The following is an 11,387-nucleotide window of genomic DNA, read 5'->3' on the forward strand; positions in this document are numbered from 1 at the left end:
TGGGGCTTTCTCTGTGTGTTGTGGGACTGGCTGCAGAGCTGGCACCCAAGGTCTGCTCTGGACCCCAGCCCAGAGAGACTGGAAGGAACCCTCTTTCTCATTTTTTGAAACAGTCTCTTATTGAGCCTGGCCCTTTCCATTGTGGCTAGGTTGGTTGGCCAGTGATGCTCCTCTTTCTACCCACCAGCTCTGGTGTTACAATGCTAACATGCCCAAGTTTTACAGGTGTGCTGGCAATCTGAATTGAACATCTGTGCCTGTGCAGAGAGCACTTCACCTACTGGGTCATCTTCCCAGCCCTATTACTACTAGTAGTACAAATATATTACGACTACTTGTTATTATTATTGTTAACATCATAATTGAAGCAAGTGAGATTTCACAACACTAAGGATAAATATTGACTTAATATTTTAAGACATGGACTATATAACAAAGAGAAGGTGCCTGTGCTTCAGCCCCATCAAGCCTGCTCCCAAATCGATCTCTAAACATGTGTCTGATAAACTAAGAAGCAGACACAGACCTCAGTGCAGCTCGTGTTCAGGCCCAGTCACTTGTCTGTATTCATTAAGGTTGGGATGGGTTGTCCTACCTTGACTTTTGGAAAATTTGGCATAGATGTTCTCAGATACTTTGTTATATGTATGTAGCAGAGGGATTTCCTAGCCAGAACAAGCAATAAAATCAATATAGATAGCAGCGTTTAAGAGTAAAGTGTATGTAGCACAGTGTAATGTTATGAGGGACTTAGACAGATTGCAGTGTAAATCCCCAAACACACTGAGTCCTCTCAAAAACTATGTTTTTTGTCATTGATAGGACAAGAAAACTTGGCCTTAAAACTTTAATGATGCAACATTTGCATAATTATGGATTAGTAGAACTGAGATTTTCCCCTAGAGCTGGGGGTTGAACCCATGTCCTCATGCATGGTAAGCTCACACTCTACCATGGAAAGACATCCTTAGATCCTTTTATCTTTCATTTTGAGACACATCTGGGTGTTCTTTTTTCAGGATCTGAGAGCTGGAGGGTAAGTCAGTAGGATCCCAAGCTTGAGAACTCCATAGCATCATTGGTCTGCACGACCGAGTCCCAGTGAGACTGAGCCAGTGAGGCCCTGTAGGCTATGATTAACACTATTTGATCTCTCTTGTGTTGCAGGTGTTTGCAGAACATGTGGGTGTCCCTCTGGGAATGGGCATTTTGAAGGATGTGCTAAAGGAACCGAAAGCCCCTTTGGTGCCACAGAAAAGAGCTCTTTTAAGCTATACATCCACTTTGGCATCTTGTAGTGAGGCCTCCTTTAGAGCCCTGACATTTATTGAGCATTTTCTGGGTCCCAGGTACTGCATTAAGTGCTCTGAACATGGTAGCTCAGTACTCAGTACTCAGCCCTTAGGTAGTCAAGTCCATTTCTGCCTCTGGCTCCTTGCCCCTGCCGTGCTCTGTACTGAGCACATTGTTCCCAGGGTTTCTCCCTTGGCACACCTGATTTTAACTGTGTCCTTAGCCAGACCTCTTTGCTAGTCTCTGGCCTCAAATCACTAGCTGCTCCCATGTCACCGGGATTTTCTTTATACCACATTGTTCTGTCTAAAATTGTATTGTTTTATCCACCCGTCTTCCAGCAAAGCACAAAAACACGAAGTTATGGGGGAAAGTCCTGTGTGTGGTCACAGCTCTCTCCCTGACACTGGGAACTGAGTTTGCTCAAGGCATCAACTCCATGAATGTCTGTCCAGTGAAGGAAGAGGCCTATAGGTGGGCATTGTTCTCAGTTTATGGCTTAGAAAACCTGAGATGGATGGAAGTTAAGGAATTCATCTAACATCTTGCCTGACAAGATTTGCCTTAAAATATGCTAGAAAAATGGAAAGTTGTGGGAGACGAAACCAAATTGAAAAAACACTGAGAGGCAGTGTGTCTGGGAGGCCAGGTGCATGGAGTTTATCCATTTCCCACTATGTTTGTGTGCATTTGGAAGTGTATAAATTAGGAGTTAATGGTGAAGCATCTGGTAAATGGTGAGTGTCTGTGGCATCATAGTGAATAAGCAGAGGACCCAGTACTCACAGCTGGGGAGGCCACACTCTGTAAGTCAGGTGCAGTATGCACATGCTGAGGACTGACTCCTCATGAGATTCATGTCAGGAGTGGGGTTGCACTAGTGACTTCTGCATTCATGTGATCAACATACCCAACAGAAGTGACTTTAGGGAAAAGAACAAAATTTCCTCATGGCTTCAGAGATTTTCAGTCCATTGCTGTAGGAAAAGCATGTGGAATGGCTCAGTTTATGACTGTGTGCAGGAGCACACAGCCACGAGGGTGTTCACATCATACACCTGGCAGCAGAGAGTGAGGCAGGAAACGGGCAGCTGTAGCCTTCATAGCCTTCCTCCAACTAGGCCCTACTTCCTAAAGTTCCACAACCTTCCCAAATAGAATGTTCAAACATGAGGCTAAGGGGGACAGTGTGATAACTCAACGAGAGTAGCACCAGCTCAGGGAAATGATAGGCTGATAGGTAAAATCTCATTATTGATGGGGGTTAGGGGGGAGGTGGGACCATATGCATAAATGTTGGTCTCTGGTTTCTGACTTTCCTCCGAACCATCTGTCTGATTCTAGATCAATCAGTTGGGCAAGGTAGATGCTATTCTTGGGTCCTTTTAAGTATTGTGGTGGGGCAGATTCTGTAAGCGATGGTTAGGTATGAGAGCATGGGAGGTAAGAGGGTGAGCAGGGATGCTCTTGTTCAGTTTGTCCCTGTATCTCTAATGCTTAGACAGTGTACTATGTTCATAGATACTTACTGGGCGAGTACATGAACGGGTATCTAGCACAATCAATAACCACCCCAATGGGATGGATGGTAAGGAGGATTCATAGATAGCCAGCTCTGATGGAGCTTGGCTCATTCCACCTCAGGTAAGGGTTTAACTCTTATGGTGTCATGTGTCACAACTTGTTCCTGAAATCTAAAAGTCTCCTCTGTCATGGAAAGGCACAGTGCTTGTTCCATCCAACTCTAGTGGCCTTTGGGCATCATTTAGTATTAAATGGCTAATGGAAGGGATCTGTGATGGATTAGTAAAAACACTCAGAGGCTTAGTGCAGTGGCCTGTAGTGATTCCAAGTGGCTTGAGCTTGAGTCTCAGACACAGGAAGATTTCTTATCAAACATGTCTAGATGTGTGAGTGTGAGGGAGTGTAGGGAGCTGGTGGGGGTCTGGACTCTAGAGGTGGAAAGCTGGGATCTGGACTTTGTTCCATCACTTAGGAGCTGTGCAAGCTTAGAAAGGTTAATAGAATTCTCTGAGCCTCTTTTCTACACTACAAAAGGAGTATATTAAATGAACACATATACGGAATGTAGGACCATGCATGGCCACGTTATAGAAACATGGCTTGTTGGTACTGTTGCTTGTGGGATGAGTGACTGTGAGTGATACATTCGTCTGTTCACTAGAGAGCAACAGTGTGGACAGAGATGCATTCACTGGACATGCAGCTGTTCTCAATGTTTTCATTCTCTCTCTCTCTCTCTCTCTCTCTCTCTCTCTCTCTGTGTGTGTGTGTGTGTGTGTGTGTGTGTGTGTGTGTGTGTGTGTGTGTGAAATGGGGGGAGCATTACATTGCATATGCTGTCAACAAAGCAACAGGGCCTGTATTGACTAGTTTAGTGTCAGCTTGATATGCTAGCGTCATCAAAGGGGGGAGCCTCAACTGAAAAAAAAATGCCTTCATAAGATCAGGCTGTGGGCTAGCCTGTTGATCATTTTTAAATTAGTAATTGATGGGGGAAGGACCGGCCCATTGTGGGTGGTGCCATCCCTGAGCTGGTGGTCATAAGTTCTATAAGAAATCAGGCCGAGTAAGCCATGTGGAGCAGGTCAGCAAGCAGCACCCCTCCATAGCCTCTGTGTCAGCTCCTGCCTCCAGGTTTCTGCCCTGCTTGAGTTCCTGCCCTGACTTCCTTTGGTGATGAATGGTGATGTGGAAGCAGAAGTTGAACAAACCCTTTCCTCCCCGAGTTGCTTTGGTCTTCATGTTTCATCACAGCAATAGTAACATTAAGACTGAGCCCTAGTGCTCGCTTCGGCAGCACATATACTAAAATTGGAACGATACAGAGAAGATTAGCATGGCCCCTGCGCAAGGATGACACGCAAATTCGTGAAGCGTTCCATATTTAAAAAAAAAAAAAGACTGAGCCCTAAAAAGAAAAAAAAATATCACTTTCTGTAAGTTCTTTCTAAAACTTTCTTTTCATGTGGCCACATACACTGTCTAATCAGCCTTGTGCTGTTTTTCCAACTGCCTGTAGGCCTATCTGTAACAAAACCAAAGGCTCAACACTGTGTGTGGTTGAGTTTCAAAGATGCCAAGTCATGCTCCTTGCACTCCAGGGATGTGATTCCTTCAGGAGAGTATTTCTGTCTTCATGTTTGGATGCAGGAGGGATACACTTGCTATGCGTTTGATGGGCTAGAAGGAGTCACAAGTGAAACAGATCCATTTGTGCATCACCTGCAATGTGTGTTCATTTTACCTCCCTCCAACAGCAACATGAAATAATGAAAATGTTTGCAGCAATGATGAATCAATGAAGAAACTGGCTCAGAGGCTTGGAGTGACCTGCTCTCGGCCACAAAGACATCAGGCAAGGAGCTTGGGCTCTGTCCACTAAACTTGTATACTGAGTTGCAGATCTTACACTCTGGCCACACCCTTTCTTATGCTTTCCCCAGGAGTCCTTGCTGCATAGTATATCAGGGTTATGTTTCTTTTCTTTCTTTTTTTTTTTTTTTTACCTTATTGATTGATTTTAAGAATTGCAGCATTAGATGAGCCTCATATTTGAACATAAACCCACTTAAATAAAGTCACCAATCTTGCTTTAGAGTACCAGCCATTTCTGACAGCTGTTTACTTGCCTGTAATTAATATTTCTTTTGAATCAACTTTCAGCTGGCATTTAAAAACTCCCCTCCAGGCATCAATGGAAGATGTATGGGTGGAGCCTTTCCAGGGTGTATCCTCTTGACTCTTAAAGTGCAGTGAGGAGCAGGTGATGAGGAAAGTGATGGTGGGGGCCAGGGTGAGTGCCCTGCAAATGAACAGGAGGTCTCCCCAGAACATGGAGCTAGAGGTGAGCAAGGACACCTTTTCTTAAGGAACTGATAATATTTGTTCTAGAAGCCTACTCCCCAGTGACTTTCCAAGAAAATGGGAGGGAGAAGCTGCACACCGTTCGCTTTGATTGAAGGGAGGACTTTGAGCCACAGATCTGCTTTTGTAGATCTGAAGAGTTTTTATTTTTGTATTGCAAATTACATAAAGAAAGGAGCTTTTGTTTGGTTAGGATCATAATGGTTTTGGTAGAAAAATAATAAGAATGCTAAGTCTGACAGAGGAAGCCTCGATTTCAGAATCAGCTACCAAGATTATTTCCTGGTTAGAGGGCTTCCCTCACTCAGCAACCCCACTGTCTCCCCTAGAAGAGATTAGTACAGATCTTTTACTTCTTTGGAAATTAACAACCAACAAAAATAAGTAATATACTTAATATCATGATACATACAATAAAATATTTTACAGTAAGGTTTGAGGAAACCTGCCTTAAAAAATCCCAGTAAGCATTCTCAATAAAGTTAATTACAAGTTGAAAGAAAATCTCATTACATTAGCCTGAGAATTACAGTTAATGAAACTGAGTGTAATCACAATCTGAATATTTCATTAAATGGAGATTCGAAGTCATTAATTCAGGTATTCAGCCTGGAGTCGAGCTTACATTGCAACTGCTGATGTCAGTGCCTGGATTTTATACACTTAAATCCAGCTCTGTGGACCTGCAGAGACCCACCCAGCCCAGCCTCAGATCTGCCCACAGTGCTAAACTTCTGATCTGTACCCAATTCAAGTCAACCAGCCAGAAAAATCTACCATGGGGAATTTTGGAGCTGGGGCTAAGTTTATTTAGCATTATCTTGTCTTTGCTGTGTTTCTGACTTCAGAGGGGCCAGGGGATTTACAGAGGAGGAGATCCAGGGTCCATGCAATGTGCTAGGCTTACAATTTTTCCATTAAAGGAAATTAAGAAGCAATTACTAAATGTTATCTTTATCACAGGCATTGAAATATCAAACATTTAGGTAAGAGCTAGCTAGCTCTCACAACAAAAGCCAAGCCTAAGCTGGGCTTGGTGGCATGTGCCTTCAGTCCTAACACTGAAGAGGATTATAGGCTCAATGCCAGCCTGGGCTATAAAACAAGACTTCATCTCAACACCTACCACCCCCATCAAACAAAAAGGAAGCAAAACAGGCCCCAAAACCTAAACTAAATGAAATTAGAGCATAATGAAAAACTTATCTTTCCAAGATTTACCATCTTTCCCCTTTCTCTGTCATTTCTGTCTATCATCTATCCATATATCTCCTTTAATTAATTGAAAATAAGAATGTAGGTTTGCAATTTGCCTATTTGCTCATCAAATGATTCTGGCTATTATGACTTGGGGCTAGGTATATAGAAATTACCATTGTGTTCCTGCATATTATCTGCTTGTCTGTCTGTCTATTTATCTGGATATATTTAATAAATACATACTTATACACACTTATTAATCAAGGTATAGGAAAATGTATGAATCTTCTCAAAGTTATATGGCCATAAAATTTGTCAGGTCAACCAATACTGCTTTTTTTTTTTTTTTAAACAAGCTTTGAGTGTTTATGGTTCAAGGAAGCATCACAGATATATGTTGGCTTGGCAGTTCCCTGGTGGCAGCCTTTTGGAAGGCTGTGAAACCTTTCAGAGGGGCAGCCTAGTTAAAGGAGGTGAGCATCAAGATTTTAGGTGCATCTCTACTTTCTGTCTGTCCCATCCTTTGTTTTCTATCAGGATGAGGGTCAACTGAGCACCGCCACCCCACGGTGCTGCCTGGGGCTCTGGTTTCCCCTTCGCGACAGACCGCAGCCTTCAAACCTTCCAACCTAAACATTTCTCCTTAAGTTGCTTCCAGCCAAGTGCATTGTCACATCAACAAGAAAGGTAACAAAAACCTGCTGTCCCTTAAAGTGCCTGCTGTGTACAAAGCCTCTGTGAGAGATGCCAAGCAGAGACTGCTCTGGGGACCCTCGTGTACCCTGTCACCATGTACCCTGTCACCATGTACCCTGTCACAACTCATGCCAGCTCGGAAACGCATCTCTCTTTCCTGTTCCTTTTCTGTTTTTCCTACCAAGATGTCATACACCAGGGTGCTTTGTCTAACTCATTCTCTACTCTATCCTCAGTACCTGGTGCATAGTAGGCGCTTTGTAAAAAAATGTTGGGTGAATAAACATTATCAGATATAATAATAGGCACATTTTTATCAAGTACACCATTTGTACTGGTTTTCTTTGTAACTCTACTGCAGTTTGACTTCTTGCAGGTTAAATCTTAGTATTGTATCTCAGTTTAGCAAACATTAAGTCATGTGCCAAGAAAAGTTGTTGAGTACCTTGAACAGCTCATGAGACTCTATTCTGACATTGCTGGAAATTAGGACATGTCACTCAAAGATAGCGTTCCCAAGTTCAATCTACTGATTCAATCACAACTGATTTTTCCAATAGTATTTCCCTCAATTTCATTTACTCCAGCTTCCCTACCTCATGGTGTTCTAGCCATGCCAGCCCTCGATCCTATTAGTGTCAGAGCAAACTAAAGAGGGGACTGGGTGTGTTTAATATTCATGAAATGACTACATTGTGTTGATATGAATAGTAAAACCCTTAGCTCTGTAGATGCAAAGTAACCTTAGTCATTTCCTACCTAGTCTCACGATAGTGATTTGTATGTTACCAAAGAGACCAGATGCCACAGCCATGTTGCCTCACACTTTTTATTATAGTTTGCCAGGTGTGGCAGCACATGCCTTTAATCCCAGCCCTTGGGAGGCAGGGGCAGGTGGATCTCTTGAGTTTGAGGCCAGCCTGGTCTACAGAGAGAGCTCCAGGACAGCCAGGATGTCTTAGACCTAAGGTTTCTGTTGCTGAGACACCACAATCAAGGCAACTCTTATAAAAGGAAACGTTTCAATTGCAGCTGGCTTACAGTTTCAGAGGTTTAGTCCATTACCATCATGGTGGGAAGCATGGCAGCATGCAGGCAGACTTAGTGCTGTAGGAGCCTAGAGTTCTACATCTTTAACCCAAGGCAGCCAGGAAGAGATTGCCTTCAGCCAGCAGCCAGGAAGAGGCTGTCTCTTCCACACTGGGTGGAGCTTGAGGATAGGACCACAAAGCCTGCCCCCACAGTGACTCACTTCCTCCAACAAGGCCACACCTGCTCCAACAAGGCCACATCTTCTAATAGTGCCACTTCCCATGGACTGAGAATATTTAAACCACTACAAAGGGTTACATAGAGAAATGGTGTTTCAAAAAAAAAAAAAAGACTATAGTTTAAAGAAACCTTAAACCTCAGAGGATGAAGATGTAGCTATGAAGGAAATAAAAAGCCCATGGCAGAAGCAGAAACACAGGTGAAGTCTGAAGCCCTTACTTGGTCATTGCCCAGGCTTAGCAGTGCTTAAAATGGAGTCCTTAGAACAGAGCCTGCATTGCTGAGGATCAGTGCTTCTCAATCTTCTTCATGCTGTGACACTTTAACACAGTTCCTCCTGTTGTGCTGACCCCCAATCACAAAGTTATTTTTGTTGTTACTCTGTAACTGTAATTTTGCTACTGTTATAAGTTGTAATGTAAATATTGATATGCAGGGTAGCTGACATGTGATCCCTAAAGGGTCATGGCCCACATGTTGAGAACTACTGCTGTAGATAGAGGGAGAGTTTAAATTGACATAGACCTAGTGTATGTACTTGTCCTGTGATGGCATTTTCATGCATTTCCATCCTACTGTGATCACATATAATCACCCCTTACCCTCTTCCTTCTCACATTCCTGCTGGCCCCTCCGTCTCTCCCCACTAGTGTCCTTTAATTTTCATGGTTTTGTTTGTTTGTTTGGGTTTTTGTTTTTTGTTTTTGGCAAACTTATTAGCTTAATCAGGGACACTTATAAGAGTGTAGGTGAGAGGTTGTTTACAGGAACTTGGGCAACTCTCCAGTGTCTACACTACTGAAGAAAACATCTCTCCCTCAAATAGGGGCTGTCCTTGGGTTTTGACCTTTGACCTCTGTGTGTCCTGCTGCAGCAGCTCATTTTATCAAGCAGCAGCTGCATGTGAGCCCTGATATAAAATGTACTGATATAGAAAGTGACCAATGTTGATAATGCATATTAAATAGCCACGGTACACCAGGCATTTCAATGTGTTCCTTTATTCTCTTCAACACCACAAAATAGGTGGGTTTATCCATATTCTAGAGACAATGTCTCAAGGATCTCTGTGTTTTATATATAAGCAGGCATAGGCTCTATATTTTATACCCAGAGAGGGCAGGATTCAGATATGCTTTGGTCTGGAATATTTTTTACATCCTAAGTAAAATGGAATTCCATTATGAGTGCTGTCACTGATAACTGGTCACAGCTGTCTGCAGTGAAATACTGAAAATGAGTTTCAAGAATGTATTAAAACTGAGAGAGTGGGAGTGCTGTGATTGCTTAGTCATGCCTGCATGGAGAACTGAGAGGGTGGCAGTGCTGTGATTGCTTAGTCATGCCTGCAGTGAAGCTGAGAGGGTGGGAGTGCTGTGATTGCTTAGTCATGCCTGCAGCAAGAGCAAGATAGATTAGTACTTATAAACCATATATCTGTACTCTTATCTCTGCTGTGAATATGATAAAAAGACCCTCAAAGGACAAGTAATTTTGTAAACCAAGTGAGATACATGTGATATAGCACAGGGGAATATAAACCAAGTTGATAGATGGAGAAGACCTCAAGTGCAGAGTGTATAGCATGTTATTTGCGTACATAGGCAATCAACATATCTTTGCTTAATGAATGAGTGAACATCCAATGGACTAGTTGAAAAAATGTGACAACTTCTGATTCTTTGAGATCCACAGAGCTCTGCACTTTCTTCAAGTCTGAGTGCCTTAAACCATTCATCCACCAACACCAACATCAACTAAAGTTCTTTTAGTTTCCTGTTGGAATGCTAATCCAGAACTGCATTTTAACAGCTTATTTCTGAATTATTTTCAAATCATAGTGAGTGCAACTAAGGAAAATGTGATCTATTTGTATTTTTGCAAAGCTTCTATAGAAAATGGGAGATGATATTGTTTAGTGTTCCTACTGTAAGATTATTGCTGTGTTTGTGGGCTGTATGCCACATGTCACACGTATGTGGCAGGTATAGATGGCTTTGTGGAGTCAGTTCTCTCTGTCCACTCTTCATGGGATGTTCTAGATTGACTTTGTCACTGTGACAAATGCCCTGGCCAGTGCGATTTAGGATAGGAAAGGACTGATTCCGTTTACACTTCAAGGCCATAGTCCATTAGAGGGAAATCAGGGAAGAAATTTAAGCAGGAACTGAGGCAGAAACCACAGAAGAATGTTGCTTGCTAGCTTACTCACAGGATCGTGTTTAGCTAACGTCTTATACAGTCAAGGACCTCCTACCTAGGCAATGGTGCCGCCCACAGTGGGCTGGGCCCTCCTTCAGTAGTTAGTAAGCAAGACTGTACTACAGACATGCTCAGAGGCCAGGCTGACTTAAGCAATTTTACTTGAGGCTTTTCTCACAGATGACTCTAGACTGAGTCAAGAGGACAAAGCTAACAAGGACACATGGCTCTGGAAATTGAACACAGGTCATTAGGCTTGTGCGGCAAATGCCTTTACCCATTGAGCTGTCTTGCCTCAGTCTTCTTTATATAGTGAATAACTCCTGGACTCCATATTTATTCAGATCTTTTTATCATGTTATCTAAAAGGCACTGTGCTAATGAATAAAAAAAAAAACAAACAAAAAAGCAAAATGAAAAACAAAACTGTTTTTGATCTCTAGAACTTTTATTTCAGCAAGGGAGAAAAACTGTCCAAATAGGTCATAGATAAAAATAAATAAGAAATGCTTCTTAAGATAAGTACGGGGGAAATAACTGAGGTGAGGTGGTGAGGAGCAGCAAAGGGGGAGGAAGCAGTGGGGAGGGAAAGAGTCGGGAGAGTGGGAGAACTGGGAGCCATGTGAGGGTGGAGACATAATCTAGTCAGAGGCCCCTAAGGCATGAGCACGCTTCACGTGCTTGTGAAACTAAAGGAGACCTGTAGGGCTGAAGTGTGCTGAGGGAGGGCAAAGGTTCTATCAATACATGTGAAGAAACATTGTTCAAAACTGAGAACAGAGTAAGTATCAGCCATAGACCGCAGGTGGAACATTTAAAAAAATGTCTGTGTACAC

General features: G+C 42.8%; 1 protein-coding gene and 1 non-coding gene across 3 annotated transcripts in view; both read left to right on the forward strand.

Moving 5' to 3' along the window:
- Positions 1–11,387, forward strand: part of Shisa9 (shisa family member 9) — a 300,205-nt gene that overhangs the window by 20,294 nt on the left and 268,524 nt on the right. The gene's annotated exons all lie outside the window — the stretch shown is intronic.
- On the forward strand, positions 4,099–4,205 carry LOC116086779. The gene has a single exon (XR_004117120.1). It is a non-coding gene; the product is annotated as a U6 spliceosomal RNA (small nuclear RNA).

Source organism: Mastomys coucha, unplaced genomic scaffold (genome assembly GCF_008632895.1).
Source record: "Mastomys coucha isolate ucsf_1 unplaced genomic scaffold, UCSF_Mcou_1 pScaffold12, whole genome shotgun sequence".
Lineage (NCBI taxonomy): Eukaryota > Metazoa > Chordata > Mammalia > Rodentia > Muridae > Mastomys > Mastomys coucha.